At 40.4% G+C, this 14,165-nt stretch overlaps 1 protein-coding gene across 11 annotated transcripts in view; it reads left to right on the top strand.

The window, feature by feature from the left end:
* TENM2 (teneurin transmembrane protein 2) overlaps positions 1 to 14,165 on the top strand; it is a 3,416,041-nt gene that overhangs the window by 2,250,781 nt on the left and 1,151,095 nt on the right. For 4 of the 11 annotated variants that reach the window (XM_070232938.1, XM_070232937.1, XM_023617274.2 and 1 more), the window contains exon 1: positions 3,992 to 4,508. The exons of 6 other annotated variants lie outside the window; for them this stretch is intronic. The gene's annotated coding sequence lies outside the window, so the exon portion shown is untranslated. Of the gene's footprint in view, positions 1 to 3,931; positions 4,509 to 14,165 lie in introns of those variants that run through there. One more of the 11 variants, XM_070232933.1, reaches the window with a different exon arrangement.

The raw sequence follows: 14,165 nt of genomic DNA, 5'->3' as shown, positions 1-14,165 counted from the left end.
AAAAGCTTTAAAGCTTTAAAGTTTAGATCCTTGGTGCCTCAGCAGAACATCCACTAACGTTTCAAGTTTTCAGCAGTTTTCCTTCAAGGTTGCCCTTCATGACTTTCTTAATGGGTTATTCTTATCACAAGTTAAAGAGTCTGCTGCTCTCATGACAAAAATCAACCTAACATATACATGGGAAGGGGTTATCAAGAATTCCAGAGAACTTTCCACCTTCTGATACATTCTCTAGGGAATAAATTTATTTTTAGGGGTCAGGAAAGAGGGGTTAACATTTAACTTTTTTTTAGCAACCCCTCACCCACTGTATTCATAATATTTCAGTGTAGAGCAAGTTAATAGCCAAACAATTGCAGAAGACAAATTCACAGTCAAGGGCTGGTATGTATTTATAGCTGGATGTATATGTCTGTAGTTAACAGGTATGTAAATAGACGGATACAATTTGTGGATGCTTTTTGTGTGCACCTCCAGAGAGGACAGAACGGGGAGATGAATACTAGAGATAAAGTAGGGAGTGCAGAGGATTGAGATTTTTTCCTTATCTAAGCATCTCATTCTTACAGACTAGTAAGAATTCTTACAGGCTAGGAATCTCTGCAAAGGGCTATATGTTGACATCTCGTTTTGAAGTAATATTCCAAAATGGAAAGGTGTTTAACCAAAACTTCCTGTTTGTAATCAAAGTCTCCCCTTGTCACTGAGCACATCCAGTAGTCTGCTAGAAACAGAACTGTGCAAAATGCAGTTTTTACTTTCCTGTGGTTTATAGCCACTGCTGCTGCTGAAAATGAGCAGAGAGGTGGTGAGGTATTGGGTTCAAGGTGAGGCCTGAAAAAGCTGAAGAACAAGGCCTGGGCAAAGGTGGCCTCTGGAGCAGTAGGACTAGCTGGGGAGGGTGGTGCCAAAGGTTTGCTTGGTTTCCTGCAGCATTTCTTTTCCGAGTGAGGACTCCCCTGGTCCTCTCCAGTTAGAAACCTCTGAAAACCTTGGGTACTCCATCTGCCACTCAGGACACTTTGTACCACAAATCTGCAGTGAGAGAGGCCTGGTTTTAAAACCTAACTCTGCATTATGACACTGCCTGTGACCTTGATCATATAACTTTCGATCTCTGAATCTCAGATTCCTTGTAAGATTTAATGAGAAAGAAAGAGCACCAGCAGTGGCTTCTTGGTAGACCCAGCTAGATCCTCGGGCACTAGAGCATGGTTAAGCCATGAACCCCACACCGACCCTCCAACCTCAATCCCCCCTGAAACTCTAGAGTAGGACAGACCTAGCTTCAAATCCCAGCCCTGACTTACTAGCTGTAAGACCTTGGGCAAGTTGCATGCGTGTGTTTGTATGTGAAAAAGAGAGAAAAAGAGTGAGTTTAATGTCTGCCAAGTCTGTTGGATAAAATGGAAAATAAAAATAGACACTTTCTCCCTGGAGTTTATAGTTCAGTGGATTTCTTTTTGTTGTGGAGCCTCAGTTTCCTCATCAGTAAATGGGAATAATGGCACTTAGCCAGAGGAATTGTTGTTAAAGTTAAAATGAGAAAAGCTCTGAGCAAAGTGCCTAGAGTGCTGAGACGCTGCTGAAATGCTCCACGGTTGATCACCACTGCTGCCATGGGAGTACCCAATGTTGGATTACTAATATCCTAGTGCATGCCTTTTCAGTCTCTACAGTATGGAATTATCTCTGTGTTCCCCCATAATGCCAACCCCAGCAATCTGTCTACTTTATTTCCGATCAGCCACTTTTGTGGGGTCTGATTGGCTACAGGGTAACAGGAGACAGGCAGCAGAGCCTGAGGGCTAGTCATGTGGACTTCAGCACCAGACAGACCTGTGCTGGAGCCCTTCTCTGCCACTTATCCAGATGTGTGGCCTTGGACAAACTACTTAACCTCTCTCAGCCTCATTTTATTCATCTGTTAAATGGACATAAAAACAGTCCCTACCTTGAGAATCATTATTCCCATTCCAAGAGTCTTGTGTGTGTGTGTGTGTGTGTGTGTATGTGTATGTGTGTGTGAAAGGGACCGAGACTGAGTGAGAGCAAGTTTAACGTCTACCATGAGATTAATGGAAAACGAAAGTAGACACATTCTTGTCCCTTGGTGCTTACAGTCGAGAGGGTGCTATGCACTAGGGAGACATATGCTAGCTAAATCACACACAAATGGAAAAATGGAACTGCAACCAGTTTTAAAAAGAAAAGTTACATGATGCCTTGAAAGCCTATTATAAGGGGGATTTGACTCAGCCAGAGAGATCACAGATGGTTTCCCTGAAGAAGGGACTCTGGACTAGAGTGCTGAAGGACAAATAGGAGTTTGCTAGATGAATACTAGAGGGAAAGGCATTCCTGGTAAGCTCTCGCCATCAGTGTCATAAGCATATGATCACCATCTTCCTGCTAGACTATAAACTCAAAGAGTACTGGGATGTGTCACCTCTAAGACAATACCTCGAAGGAAGTCAAGGCTTAGTAAATATTTGTTGAACAAGTGAATGTTAGTAGGAAATCAATGCGTGTTTGTTGAATGAAATAAAAAGTAACTGCTCTGCCCTCATCTCATGGCTTTATTCAGGAAGCAATTAAGGAAGACACATAATTTAGTAAAAACAACACGGACCTTGGAGTCGAACAAACCAAACGCCCTCCTCATTTAGGGCCTGTCCCCTTGGAGAAGTAACAGAACATCTCTGTTTCAGTGTCCATAGCTTCTTTATAGGCTTATTTTGAAGATTATGATGGTAAGTATGCAAGTAAGTAGTCAAGAGATGAGTAGTATTAATATTATTAGGATTAGGACTTGGGCAAATTTCAGGCATGCAGCTTTTCACAGATTTGCTGAAGACAGGCCAGGTACAGTTTGAAGGCCAGAGGGTGTTATTACCTTGCTGGAAATGCCTAGAGTTCATCAATGCACTGCAGTGTATCTCCAGTGCCTGAGCCAGATCGTCAGGTTTAGATTTCCCGATGCATTGGTTATAACTGATTGGTAGTTGGTAAAATACTCTGGGGCCTCAGTTTCTTTCTAGGGTTGATCATAGAGTGTTTGGACAGAATAAAATAACGTAATTCATGGGCATCACATAGCACAGAGCATGAACAGGATAGGTAAGCAATACTCTTTAGCTTTACTATTACAACCGCCAGGCCCTGCTGGGTTTTCTGTCATTACCCTGTATCTGATTCAGCCTCTCCTGGGCCAGGAATTACTTCCTTTTGGAATTCTCTTTATGGAAGGGAAAAAAAAGCAACTTCTCTCTGAGGTCTGGAAGCCTAGCTTCCCCAGTACCGCGCTCTCCCGGGCAGGTTCTGGGTCACTGAGCCGTCCAAGGGAGGCAGGTCAGCAGGGGCTGAAGGCTCTGGAACCTCTGCCTTCCCTCAGGAAGCTACAGCGCTTGGCTCTCCCCCTCTGCCTTCCTAACCCTGGAGGGAGCGATCTGGGGTACCAGCACAGCACTGGGCATGCTCGCCAGCCAAGTCGGGTTCGGGTCGTCCGCAGGACACGCTGGCTTCTGTGTTTTCCTGTGCTCAGGGAGCTGGTGCAGCTGTGGTGCATCGGGTTTCCAGAGCGGAACCCTTGGTGCGTGTATCCAGGGAACGGATCCTCTCTTGGCCAACCGAGAGCGGAACTGAACTCTGCACCGCCCGGGGTTTGCGCGCTCAGTGTCTGGTCTTGGAAACGCCCGGTTGGGGTTCTGTCTGCAGACAAAGGGGTGCACGTGCCCCTGGCGCCCCTCTTTCGCAGCCGTGAACCCCTCCCTGGTCCCATACTCCGCAGCCCCAGCAGCTGCAGCCCCAGCGCCACCACCCAGCTCCCGTGGCCGCGGCCTATGCGCGCGCTCGGGGCCGGGGATTGGCTCGCACTCCCCGTTCCCGGGCTGCGCTGGCGGGCGGGCGGGCGGGGGGTGCGCGGCGCTCTGTGTGTGTGTGTTTGTGTATGTATGTGTGCGCGCGCGCGCGCGTTCGTGTGTACATGTGTGTGTGTGCGCGTGTGTCTGTGCGGCGCGCGGGCGGGTGCGTGTGTGCGCGCAAGGGCTCGCGTGCAGGAGCCACTGGATGTGCGTGCGTGTGTTATGGGTTTGATTCCAGAGCAGGTTGCACATTGGTCCTGGGTGGCTCGCAGGCTCAGGTCGTGCTTGGGCGTCCTCCTCCTAATCGTTTTTGAAGTAGCAGCAGCAGCAGCAGCACCAGCAGCAGCAGCCGCCGCGGCAACCTCGGCAGCAGCAGCTCCGCGGCACAGCCGGCAGAACTGTGCAGAAGCGAGCACCGTTTGGGGAGTCCGGGGGGCGGGTAAGAGGGAGGAGGAGGAAAGCCTGTCTTGGTCTTTGGGATTATTTTTCCCCTTCTTTCCCTCTCTCTTTCTTTCTTGAGGGTGTATGTTGCCCCCTCGAAGTGAAGGAATTTTGCTCCAAAGCGAGCTGGGACCGAAGACTCTAGGCTAAGTTATCTCTCTATGTAGATGGTGTCAGGGAGCGAAGCTACTGACCGAGCCGCTGGTAAATGTTTTTCACTTCTTACTCTTTAATGCTTAAGGCTTTTTTCCCCCTTTTCTTGCTTCCTTGTTTCCTTTCTGTTGCTCCTCATTCTGCAATCGCTCCTGAATCAACTGCAGTTCTCTTTCTCTCTCCTTGCGTTTGTGCAGTTCGCAACTTGTTTCGTGGTTTTCTATGTATTTTTTTTTCTCCTTCATCCTCAGATGAATGCTGGAACATTTAAATTCGGCACTTCGGGAGGTCATCATTAGTTGCATGAGTTTCAAGGGGGAGGGGAAAGATTCGTAGAGCAGACTGTTATTTCCCTGCAGAAGGACTGCCGGTTTCTCTCTAATGTTCATCGCAATTATAGGGATTTTTTTTTTTTTTTTTTAGGATGCATTTTAACGTGGCGTTGATGTTTAAGGTTATCGTTCTCCAGGATTACAATGCATTTTGACTCAGTTTTGACAGCATGACAGATGCCAGTGATTCCAGAACTACTGTATGGTACATGCTGGCTCAAATATTCAAAATTGGAGGAAGAATCATTTGCATTCCAAAAGAGAATTTCTTAAAAATGCTGTTTTGCATCACATTGCTGCAGATTTGTAGGAGGCAATGATAGACATCACTACTCGTGTTGCTTGCAAAGATAATAAACATATAAGTGGTTGAGTGCATCACATACTGTCCTGTTCTCCAGTGATTGAGCTATTGCTAAATTTACTTAATAATAAATTTAGGGCTATGGAGAAGGAGGGAGATTGCTGGTATTGTTTTATTCAAAATTGTGAGGCATGGACAGCAATTTCTAACCCCAAACCAGCCCTCTCTTAGATCTTACTTGATGTGGCATCTTGTCAATTGGGAGGGGGAGGGCAGTTTCTGCCACACACATGGAATAAAATTATTTAAAATAGCCAGCATAATACATGCAAATTGAACCCTAACTCTTTTGTTAAAAATAGAACTGACTTTAACTCTTGCTTTCAGGATCTGTTTGAAATATTATTTAAAATTAATGTACAGCAGTTCTTTAATGTATTCATATCATTTAAGTTCTTTGGGGGGTTCTTAGCCATTACCGTGTTTCATTTGTTTTGCTGTTTTCCCTCTAAGTTTTCAGTTCCAGTTCAGTAGAAAAACCGAAGGCTCAGGAAGTAAAGGCAAATCAGCAGTTTAAGAAGAAATCAGTTTATAGTTGTAAAATTTCTGCTAAGCCAGGGGAAAATGAGCTAAAATAATGGCAGCTGAAATGGAAGGAGGGCAGGCTGGGGTAGAGCAGACTGCAGTTTCAGTGTGAGTATTATCATCTGGAAGAGCTCTGAACTCTAGACTCACATAAGGATATCCAGCTCAGGGATATTCTGGGGCACAGACATTTTACAGAGGGAAATACTAGTGTTTAAGGAAGCCTGCTTCTGCTATGTTGTTGCCACACGATAGGACAGCAAGTTACCTGTGTGCAAAGCGTATGTTTGCAATCAGGCTGTTAAACTTTGTTTTAATGTAAACTTAGCTGATGTTGGAAGAACAGCATCAAACAGTGCAGCCTGTTCAGGACTGAAAAAAGAAACAAACTGGAAATTAGCTCAACTAGTCAGACCCTTTTATATAGAAGACAGTCTATTCCAAGACACCATGCAAATTCACCTGTTCTGGGTTGCCTGTGTTGACAAAAGCTTTTCTTGAAATTGTGGACAGGATTCCTGAGATCTAAAGCTTACTTCTTTTGTAGTCTGCTGATGGTAATAACTGTGTTTTACTTAGAATTAAAGCTCAGCTTACTCATGGGTCCCTTGAGATGTCAATATTGCTATTTTAAAATATTTTCGTGGACCCTTGCATTTACCATTTGGATCAAGTTGGAGGGGGGAACCCAACTTCCATTCATGAGGATCGCAGTTGCCTTTGAGTGAAGCACTTGTTTGTCTGGATATTAAAAAAAAAAATGAATTCATAGAGTAAACTACAATCTAATAACCCAAGTCTTCTCAAGCATCATAGTTTTCTGGTTCTAAGACCAAAAACAGAAAGCAATATACCTCATGCTGAGCAGCTGCATTATTTCTCTGGCATAGTCCACACACATGGGCACGAATATATGACTGACCAGGCTAAGGGCTCATTTCATGTGGCCCATGGGGCAAGATTTCTAATTGTTATGTAATAAATTCAGAGCATGAATTTATTTATGAAACATCACAATTGGCTTCAATTTCAGCATCTTCACTAGATGTGAAGACCAAGAGTCCATTGATTTAAAGAGCGTGTCCTTTCCTGCTGAGGTTGATTTTTACCCACCCACCCCTGTTTCTACTTTCTAGTTTCCTGGCAACTTCTGAGAAGCTCTGAGAATTTGTGTTAAAATATTAAACATATCTCCGTTTTGGGTGTACTGTCTGGTTAGATTACTGTTCAATCAGCTGGATTTGTAGTTTCTCTGCCATGATTCTGTGTGGTATAGTGTTTGTGCCTTGGTGGTGGTTTTATGACTATGGTTATTGTTATTAACTTTGCCATTAAATCTTAACTAGGCTTATTTTAACTTTCTGTGCTTGGCGTTGATCTCAGGTAAATGTATCAAATAATACTATCCTCTTGCTGAACTTGTCCGTAAATTAGGTAGTTTACCTTTAATCCATGTTTGTGTGGAATTTCAACATTGTGGGGAGAAGGTAACTTATTTTGGGGGAGAAGGCTGTATAGAAAGAGGCTGTTGCTTCAGGGAACTTAAGAATAACATTTGCCTCTATGGTGAGTGTTCCTCTTTTCATTTTGTTAAGAGTGGAGGTCTCTCTGCATGTATGAGGTGTCTGAACGTTTCTTAAAAGTGATTGCTATTTTTTCATTGTGTAATTGAAGGGAACTTGGAACTACTTGCGTGTTTTTAAGGAAAACCTGTATTGGCGAGCATTTCCATTGTTTTCTATTCTGTGTAGACTAATTTTGAGAAGTGATTTCTGGTTAAATATGGTCAAGGTCATTGCCAAGGGCCTTTTTATCCCTCCCCAGTTAAGAACTCAAACTTAAACTGAAAGTCAGATTTAAAGAGAGAAAACTTGTATCAGGCTACTACCTCAATGGGGCTATGTGGAAAGTATATGTTTTTGTCTTTCACTGGGTACTTTGTGTGAAGCAACAGTTTTATTCTTTGAATTACTGGTTCCTAGTAGCCTGATATATTCACAGGGAGAAACCTTCCATTCCGCACTCTTGGTACATACAATAGATTCACAACCTTCAGGGAAGATTGCAAGAACAATTTTTGGGGGCCGTGGGAGGATGTCTTTTGATATGTTCTTAATGGAAAGGAACATAGCAATATTTCATAAAATGTGATAGAGTTTCTATTTAGATAATACCCCATTTAAAATTTTGTGCAACTAACAGTAATTTTATAAGAGTCTTGTGTGGTGAGAGCAAATAGCAGCTTTGTCAAAGTATTTCTTTGTATTTCTCATTTCTATTTTGCTTTATAGAAAGAACATTCACATTGTTCAGGACTTTGTATTATTATAACTTACAGGGTTTTTTTTTTTTATTTTGCTTTGTTTCCTCTACCTAACAAAGATAAACCACTATTACCAATTATTTTAGCTGTGCTAAGAGTGTTGCTCATATTTCCAAAAGATTTCATAAAGTTGAAGAGGTATAAAATGTTCTCCCGGAAATTCATGTTACTCACCTCCCTAGTCTACTTATATATTGCATACTACAATGTGATTTTGAACTCGAGATATTACAGCCTTTTAAATGAATTCTTAATGGCAAAAAATAAGAAATAGTTTGCAAATAAAGTTCCTTCATTTTTGCTGAAAGCTTTAATTGGTCCACCTCTCTTAAGTGTAGAATTACATGCCTTTTAGATAAAAAGAATTATCAGGAAAAAAGTACAATTATGTGCTTTTTCGGCAGTCGTGTAGATGAAAAGAGAGCAGGTGTTTTAACTCTTTTCATGTAAGTTTAGTGAAGAGAAATCGAGACTAAATAATACGGTTAATATGTTAAAATAAAATCTATTTGCCCCAGTGAAAATTTTTTCCCCCTGGACAATATGAGTTGATCCTTGACTCTGATGGAACAACTGACTGGATCTCTCATCTCATCACCACTGTGTGGCTCTGCCAGAATATTGGTGATGGGTGCTAAAGGTACCGCATTTGGCTTGGAAAATAGGAGTGTGTGGTTTGGGAGGAGGAAGATGGTTTCTTTAAAAGTTTATACCTCTCAGGCCTTGACTGCAATTCTTTCAGTGGAGGCTTTGCTCTCCTTGATATTTGTTTGGATCACCTAGTGAAACTGCCCAGGGCTACTCCTGTCTCTAGGTTTATAGTTCTGCCACAGGTTATTGTAATGTAAATATCATGCTAGATTTCTCAGCTCAGTTGTTATCCTTGCATTCATTTATGATTTTTGCAGAGGCAGATCTGTAAAAGTTTGGATCTCAGCTTTCCAGAAGATGGTCTATTTAATTGTTCTGATGGCTAAATTATTTAGCTATATAGACTCAAGCCTGTTAAAAAATATTAGAAATTGTGTATGATTTATTTCTATTCATATGACCTTGGTAAAGTCCTTATTTTTAAGTTATGTAAAAGGGAGTTATGGACCCTGTAAAATAAAGAACTTATTTATGAATTTGGTTCAAAAGAATAAGTCATTTCTTTTGTTTGTTTAGGTGTCCCAATTTTCCATTTACCAATCAGGAGACAAGGACTAAAGTCGGAGAATGTAATTCATATGATGAAGATAAAATTGATGCTAACAATAACATACTGATTTAAAATCTTTAGAGAGGACAATTCTGGAGAGGATTCTTTTGGAAAAGGCTTATGTTTAAATGTCATTTTTATTATTGCTTAGGATTTAACTGATACTCAGTGTTTTGGCATTTCTCCTACTTTAATTAGAGGACTAAGGGTATATGTGGAGAAAGAAGTACATCATTAAATAGAAATGATTTTGGCAAAGGTTAAAAAAAGTCCCATACTGTAAAATAACCATTTCACAAAATTGTATAAGCTGCTTGCTATATTTGTAACACATTTAAAAAAAAGTGGCACTTCAAAGTTTCATTTTGAATGTTAGAAATAGTCAAGTTCTTAGCTTATTTCTAAGAATGAAACTGAACTATTAGAAAAGATAGCTATGTCCACGCATATGGCTAATTCAAACAGTAAATATCTATGTAGCTAAAATCATAATCATTATCTGAAATCTCATTGCAACAGACTTTGTGATCTTCACTGTGATAATTTTTCTAAACCATTTCAAATGTAAGAGTATATGGTTATATGCTACACATTCCAGTAGATATTACTTAGAAGGAACTTAGGCAAATTAAAGCTGCAGGAAAGTATACTTTGGTCTTTTATTTTTTATTCCCTCAATAAGCAGTTTTTGAATTCCCAAGACAGGCCGGGTACTGTGCTCTGCTTCCAGCTAAATCTTATGGTAAGAATAATTTGACGCCAAAAGGATGTCTAAGGAAGTAAATGGGAATAGGGGTGGGTGCTTTTTCAAAGGTACAAGATAAAGCTTTGCTTTATGTCACTTGAAAGTATATTGAAGGGTGATTTAATTTATTTTTATTTTAGGATTTGCTCAGGCAGTAACTGTATACGAATATCTGTTCATTCTCCACCTTGTAGTATGCCTAACTCGTTTCTGTTCCTGTAGTCTGGTGTGATATGACACCAGATTTGGAGACCTAAGTCAAAGTTTGGCCTCACCTGTGTGTATTCAATGGAGGCAGAGGGAAGGGCAATGTGAGTTTGTGGGAAGAGGATGCAGACAGTAGGAAAGTGTATTCTGTAGCTGGCTACCATTTCCTTGTGATATTAATCATGCCACCAGTTTTATTTTTAGCCTCACCTAACTTCTTGAGAAGACACAAACTACGTCTCTCAATTTCAACCCTAAGAATAATACCATAATTATTACAAAAACATTTCACAGTGGTTAGGGCTCTGCAATTTGTGTGACCCAGCATCTAATTTTTCTCCTCTCTAATCCTGTTTATATAGCCCCATACATAATCAGACTCAGTCAGATGAAACCAATTACTAAAGGGAAAAAAATCAAATTTATTTATTATATTTATTGGATGTGTCTGTTGCTTAATTATCCATTGGCGAATTTACATGTGGCCACAGAGAGGGCTGTGGATGAGTGTGGAAAAATGATCAATCATCACTTCTCACAGTCCAGAGGACACTGCCGAGAAAACAAGATAAAATATCCCTCCCCAAATCTACCCTTTCTCATTGCTACCAAGATGGGTACCTAAAAATGGAAAAGCAAGCATCCCCCCGAAACTGTGTTTGGATTGACATAGGAAAATCTAGAAAAGATTGGGAGTGATCATACTTTTTCCTGACCACTCACTGTAACGTTAGGAAGGAATGTGAGGAGGTCTGTATGCTTTGAAACAAAACATGGTTTAGATGTCGAAAGGTGTGTGGGGGAAAACTACCTCAAATTATCCGACAGAGCAGATGACCAAGCCCACCCCTTGGCTGTGGGTTAGTCTGTTGTAAGGTGGCGAGGGATGGGGGTGGGATAAGGTAGGGTGGACGTGAGGCAATCAGCAAGGTGGTGTTTGCAAAGTTATTGACCATGACATGTAACTGTAACGGGCAAAGGGTAAGATAGCACTGCTAAAGCAGTGAATTAAAATATGTTTGGTGTTTGGCCTTTGATGGTAAAGATATGCAGAGACTTTTATTTTTGGCCTTAAGTGTTTTTGTTTAAAAAGAACAAAAAATGGTTTTCTTCTCCCTTTTTACCCCCCCTTTCAGTTTAATGGTATGGATCTTGAGCACGACTTATTTCTTATTTTTTGCCCACTTGCTCTCAAAATACATTTTTGGAAATTTATCATTGTGGAAGATGCCCTTCAAAATAGATAATAACTGAAATAACCACCATTTTGAGTAAATGTAGCAAGGCTAGATTGTTGACAGAAGCGTCATCTTATTTATGTAAATCTTCAATTTCAGGGACCGCTAAATTTTTATAAATCTGTCCTGTCCACACCCTCAAGGTTAGAACATGTGTATGAGCTTCAGGAAGTAAAGCAAACCACTTTTGAACTGGAGGCATTTGAATTGTCTTGAGCTGTCTTCGAGGGAACACTGAATGAAATGTGCTTTAAGAATTGCAGCTCCTCGTTAGTGCATCAGGTAGAGAAGACAATGCGTAAATTATGATTTATTGCTAATTACCATTTATTTGGGGATGCTACTGTGGAAGAAACTAAGCATTGTAGATTATGCTTTTGTTACATTTGTCTGCAGAGAAATTAAAATAGCAACATGAATCTTGAGAATTGAGAGGGAGAAGTGCTTTTTATACCTGTTGACTTAGCAGGGAAATATTAGAAATGAGCTAAATTTTGCATTTATTGTAATCTGTACTTTGAAAGTTATTCTAACTTTTTTTTTTTTTTACAGAAAAAAGGTGCTCTCAGCTGGTTTCACTGCAGAAGCCAAACAGTAAATAGATAGAGAGCCTGAACTCCACTTCCTACGATAGTGATTTTTCACTAAGCTATTCCCTAAGGCCACTCTAGCTATATGAGGGGCACCAGTTCTTTTTATATGATTTGTGTATATTCCCGTAGATTGTGAAGTCTATTCTGGGCAATTTTCAAGTTAAAATTGCGTTACGGCTACCCTGGAGGTTGTCATTTCTTGGTTTTTCTCTTGTCAGTCAATTCATAAGTGTTTATTAAGCCCCCCATGAGGTGTACGTGGAATCATACACAGTTTTGGGGATGGGGGGCTGTGTATGATTGCTCTCTGGGCTAAAAGCTTGCAGTCTATAGACAAAAGTACCGTTATGCGTGTGTGTGTGAGTGTGTATCTAAAATAATATTTAAATTACAGAAGTTAGTAGTAGTTGTTGTTTGTTTTTTGTCTTGTTTTTAATAGCACTGCCCTGGAACTCCAAATATATTTACTCTGAGAGAAACATAGCTTCAGGCAAGGTCAGGGATATAACTTCGCAGGTTCCTTTGTTTCTTTTTCTCTTTTTTTTAAATTCAGATATCTAATAACAGACATGTTTAAGTAAAAGGTGAAGCCAGAGGGATAATATTAAACTGTGGATCCTTGGCAAGAGGAATCAGACCATGGTTAACACCTAGGTTTCAGAGTAAGGACAAATTCTGATGTTGGTCATTTTGGGGATATGCCTGTTACCTGTGCAAATTCAATCAGCGAATGAATGAATGCCCCAAAGCTGTTAATTTACATTTTTCATGACCAGTGAGTCAATTTATGATTTACCTTTTTTTTTCATGAGAGGTTTTTGAGAAATTATAGGAATTGAGAAGGAAAGAAAATTTTCAAGTGTTCGCAAAACCCCATAAATGAAAAGTGTTCTCTAAAGGAATATTTTCCTCGTTGAACTTGAAAGCAAGTGGTGAATATATAGGTTCAGGGATTTACTTTTCAAAACTTATTCACTCTTTTAAATTCATCTCTTACCAGTCATTTGTGGGAAGGGTAATATTCTTGAAAAGTACCAGGTGAATGGCTCTGAAAGTGGATGGCAAAGGAGAAGTGCACAGAGGCACTGACCTTTCTCACAGCCCCAGGTAATAGCTTCCTGGACTTTGGGCAGTCAGCTTCGACTTCTGTATCACTGGCCAGGCTCTTGATAAATGGTCGTTTTTACTGTGATTTTCAAGATGTGCATATCTCATTTCCAAGGAATCATAGCTAAACCATCAAAATTTCTTTTCCGTCTTCTGTTCCTTCTTGATCTGAATTGGAGAAGCAATGGCTGAGAAAAATAGGAAGGGTCTTGGCTGATGCATTCCTCATGTAAACGTTGATTTTGACTGTTTTCCTGTTGGGTGTGTAAATTTCTGAGGATTTCTGAGGATGGCTGGTGAATCCATCCGATTGGCTGAGTCTTGATCAAGTGTCCATACCCCTGTAACTAGGAAGTTTGGGACATCGAGAGTCTGATGCTGTCATGTTCTATAATGAGACAAAAAGACTTCAACTGTCAGCATGGTATAAATGGTGAAATTTCCTCAAAATAAAAGGAGGGAGGAAGTCAAAAAAACAGATAAACAGAAAGCCCCCAGCAAATGTTTACCATTATTCTGAGTGACCTGTAGAATCTTAGGGGGTGAATAGCAAGTCCCTCAGGGTATGGACTTGAAAGGCTAATAGGAGTAAGAAGCTCTCTTGCTTAAAATGAACTGGAGAACATTCCTGATTAAAAAGGTATCAAACACAATGCTTTTGATTTTAGCACATACCAATCTCAAAAGTGTTTGTCCTGTAGAATTCTTTTTGTTATCACCAAGAGCCATATTAAAATTTTATCCATTGGAATTCTGCACCTAAGGAAGTTAAAGATAATTCACCTAGAATGGGCCTAAGTTTGCCTATGTATAAATACATAAAATTGATAAATGGTCTGAAAAAAGGTAGAGGGTATTTGTTTAAAGTACCTAAGGAAAATACCTGGATGGCTCAGTAATTGACAATAAGAAAATTAATAGCAATTCCAAATAATAGATCAGACCAACTTTTTGCATCTAAATTGGTAATGAGTACTTGTGATACTTGAAAGAAATAAAACTGCATTTTCCCCCATAGTTTAGACTCTCTGATGTTCAAACAGGTTTTCCTCACTAAATTATTAGTAAACCTA

The sequence above is a fragment of the Equus caballus genome, chromosome 14 (assembly GCF_041296265.1).
Source record: "Equus caballus isolate H_3958 breed thoroughbred chromosome 14, TB-T2T, whole genome shotgun sequence".
NCBI lineage: Eukaryota > Metazoa > Chordata > Mammalia > Perissodactyla > Equidae > Equus > Equus caballus.
This window is presented reverse-complemented; position numbering and strand designations above follow the sequence as displayed.